The following is a 4,379-nucleotide window of genomic DNA, read 5'->3' on the forward strand; positions in this document are numbered from 1 at the left end:
CAATACTTAATCCTTGCCCTGGAGCCCTCTGAAAATAAACTCTTATTTAGCACAGAGAAGTGATAGGTTTACAACAAATGTCTCTATAAACATTTCCATAGAGCCTGAAGTTTTACATGTTTTTCCAAGGAACAGATTTGTGATTCTAGGGGCTGCTCAACATAGGAGAGGGAAATGTATTCAAATCAAAATAAAACAGGAGACAGGATGCATTCAGAATTAAATACTCTTACTATCTCCTCCTAATTTTTAGGTTATTTAAAATGATTTTTTCTAGTTTTTTGAAGAGGATTTTTAGTATACTTGGAACTTATTTTTAAGTGTAAATATATACAAAAATATAAAAGTCACACTGTTCACTTCTCTAAATTTCATAGACTGAACATACTCATGTAATCATTATCCAGTTCAAGACAAAAACCATTACTGGCATTCCCAATTCCCCATTTTCACATTCTTTCAGATATTCTTTCATATCTTCTGTTATGTGATCAATAACTGGACATCTAAATACAGCTTAGATGTCCAATTAATAATACAGCTTGGCTGATATTTGCAAATATATAAATAGAACCATGTGGTATTATGTCTGGATTTTTTAGTTTTATATATTGTTTTCAAGAGCTATCTATAATATTGTTGAGTATAGCTGCAGTTCTTTCACTCTCTTTACTCTATAGCATTCCATTATATGAATGTAAGATCTTTTATTCATTTTACTGATTGTGTTTTATAGTTTGAGGCCACGTGAATAGAGATATTATAACTATTTGATACATGTCTTTTGATATATTAGTTATACTCTCTTAACCATGAGAATCTGTTTGCTCTATATCCTTAACAATACTTTGAATTATCAGTTATTGTTTTTTCATTTTGATCTTTATGATGGATATGCAGTTGTCACATTGTGGATTAGATTTACATTTCTTTGAGGATTAATGAAATTGAGCAATTTCCAAATGTTTATTGGCCATTTGAAAACTATCCTTTGTGAAGTCTTTTGCCCGTTTCTATTCTAATAGCTATTTATCCTTTTCTGATTGAACTTGGGAATTCTTTATATGTTCTAGATTAAATATAAAGTTCTTCATAGACATGTGAATTGCAAATATCTTTCACCATTCTGGGGAATGCCTTTCTCTTTTCTCAATAGTTTCTTTTAATAAAAAGAAATTCTAAACCTTAGTATTAATGATATATATGGGTTTTTCCCCTGTGGTTTTGGTATACTGTTTAAGAAAACTATTTATGCTGAAATCAGAAGATATTATTCTGTATTTTATTGTGAAACATTTATTGTATTTCCTCTTTTTTGTTTTGCATTAAGATATAACACAGTGAAGTTCACCATTTTTATTGTACAGTTCTTCAAGAGTTGGCAAAGGCATACAATCATATAAACACCACCATAATTTATATATAGAACACTTTCATCATAAAAAAATGCTCCTGTGCCTTTTTGTAATTAATTAGCTTTCTACTAAAACCTGTTTCCATCTCTATGGTTTTGCCTTTTTCAGAAATTCTTGTAAATGGAGTCACACTATATGTAATATTTTGTGTCTTGCTTCTTTCACTCACCACAATGCACTTGAAGTTTATCTGTTGTATTATGCAGACATAGTTGTTTCTATTGCTGAGTAGTATGTAATTGTTTAGATGTATTGTCATTTGTTTATACATTACCCAATTGAAGGATATTTGGGTGGCTTTCAGTTTAGGGAGTTATGTATAAAGCTGCTATAAATATTCACATATTGTGTCAACATTTCTTGTGAATGACTATTTCAGAGAGAAATCTTTAGGTTATGTGGTTCCTTTCTGTTTAACTTTATAAAAAAAACTGTCAAATTGTTTTCTGAATTGCAGTGCCATTTTACATTTAAACAATGTATTAAATTTCTATCACTCATCACATGGTATTGTGAAATCTTTTTATTTTAGTTGTATGTCTATTAAATATCTTTGGGCCTATTTTCAAACTTTTATATTGGTTTATGAAAAGAGAATCATTTTCATGCCTCTCTTCTATTTTCTGGTGATTTGCTAGCAATCTTTGGCATTCTTTGGCTTGTTGATGTGTTGCTCCAGTTTCTTCCTTCATCTTCACAAGGCATTCTTGTGTGTGTCTCCAAATTTTCTTATTTTATAAGAATACCAGAGATAGTGAATAAGGCACCATCCTAATAAACTTATTTTAACTTGGAAATGACCCTATTTGAAGTAATATCACATTTTGAGATTCTCAGGATTAGAAACCCATTGTAACCTGTGACCAGCCTCTGTCTATTTCTTTCTGTACCATGACCTCTGGTGATCACCATTCTATTCTCTGTTTAAGTTTCACAAAATTCCACAAATAATTAAAATCATGCATTTGTTTTACTATGTCTGGCTTATTTCACTTAGCATAATGTCCTCCATGTTCTTCCATATTTTCCCAAGTGGCAAGATCTCCTTTTATTCATTCATAGATAAAAATTTAGATGGTTTCTACATCTTGACTATTGTAAACAATGCTACAATAAACAAGGAAGTGCTAATATGTATTCACGATCCTGTTATTCATTCTTCTGGACAAATATCTGGAAGTTGGATTACTGGATCTTATGGTAGTTCCATCTTTGATAATGTGAGGAACTTCCATACTGTTTTGCATAAGGGTTATACCAATTTACATTGCTACCAGTAAGGTATAGAGTTGCAATTTCTTCACATCTTTAACAACATATGTCTGTTATTTGTTTTGATAATAGCCATCTTGACAGGTATGAAATGATATCTCACTGAGATTTTAAAAATATTTTTAGTTGTAGATGGACACAATGCTTTTATTTTATTATTTTTTTATGTGGTGCTGTGTATCGAACCCAGTGCCTCACATGTGCTTGGCAAGCACTCTACTGCTGAACTAAAACCTTCACTGTGATTTTGATTTTCATTTGCCCAACTTGGAATTGCAGTTGACTAGTGATATTGAACATCTTTTCATATTCACATTAGCCTTTAGTATGTCTTTGGAGAAATGTCTGTTCACATCCTGAGCCCATTTCTTTTAACCGGTTTTGGGTTTTTTTCCTTCTTGATTTGCCAGAGTTTCTTAACATATTTTGGAATTCATTCTTATTAAGGTGTATATTTTGCAAATATTCTCTTTTATTTCTTAGGTTGTCTTTTCATTTTGTTGATTTGTTGTTGTTGTTGTGCAGGAAATCTTCAAGTTGATATAATCCTACATGTTATTACTTTCATCTAACACAGATCTCATTGATAAAATTGATGTCAATTATTTTTAACTTTCATGGTTTCAAGTCTTAAAATCTTTAATCCATTTGGAGGTCATTTCTATGTATGGTATTAAAGTCCGATTTAGTTCTTTTGCATGTTGATACACAGTTTTCCCAACACAATTTATTGAAGGAATTATTATTTACTAAAGTATTCTTGGTGCCTTTTAGAAAAGTAGTTGACCATATATGCACAGGTTCACCTCTAGTGTCTGCTCTGTTCTATTTATCCATATGTCTATTTTTAATGCCAGTAGAACACTATTATGATTACTATACTTTTGTAATGTAATATGAAATCAGGAAGTATGGTGCTTCTATCTTTGTTCTTCTCACTCAAGTTTGCATTTGTTTTGGAGTTAGTTGTTGTTTCATATGCATTTTAGGAGCGCTTTTTCTGTTTATGTAAAAAGAAACCATTTTAATAGAAATTGTACTGAATCCTTTTTCTTAATATTAAATTATTTCAACTCATGAACACAGGATTTATTGCTCTTTTGTTCCTTTTGATCAGTATTTTCAACTTATAAATGTCTCACCTCCTTGGTTAGACTTATTCCTAAGTATTTTATTTTTTATGACATTGTAATGTTTTGTTTTCTTAATTTATTTTTTAGATAGTTCATTGTTATTCATTGTTGTTGGTGGGAGATATTTGATCACCTTTGATCACTAATTCAGTTTCCCTATTTACTATTGTCGAGATTTTCTATTTTTTTCATGATTCAATTTTTTTTAATATGGAAGGCTTCACAAATTTGAGTGTAATCCTTGAGCAGAGACTATGCAAATCTTCTCTATTGTTCAGTTTTAGTATATGTGCTGTTGAAGTGAGCACAATTCAGTCTTGATAGGTTTTGTGTGTTAAGGATTTTATCCAATATTTTTAGATTATCTAGTTTGATGTCATACAATTATTGACTGTGTTCTCTTAGAATCTTTTCTATTCATGTGATTTTGATTTGATTTGTACCCTTTCTTTCTTTCCTGATTTAAATTATTTGATTTTCTCTTTTTCCTTAGTTTATCTGGCTAATGGTTTGGCAATTTTGTCAATTCTTTCAAAAGTAAGTCTCCTGTTTTTACATT

General features: G+C 30.4%; 1 non-coding gene across 1 annotated transcript; it reads right to left on the minus strand.

The window, feature by feature from the left end:
- Positions 1-4,024: 4,024 nt before the first annotated feature.
- On the minus strand, positions 4,025-4,128 carry LOC120888734 (U6 spliceosomal RNA). Its single transcript, XR_005732426.1, has one exon. It is a non-coding gene; the product is annotated as a U6 spliceosomal RNA (small nuclear RNA).
- Between the last annotated feature and the right edge of the window lie 251 nt (positions 4,129-4,379).

Source organism: Ictidomys tridecemlineatus, chromosome 6 (assembly GCF_052094955.1).
Source record: "Ictidomys tridecemlineatus isolate mIctTri1 chromosome 6, mIctTri1.hap1, whole genome shotgun sequence".
NCBI classification, from domain to species: domain Eukaryota; kingdom Metazoa; phylum Chordata; class Mammalia; order Rodentia; family Sciuridae; genus Ictidomys; species Ictidomys tridecemlineatus.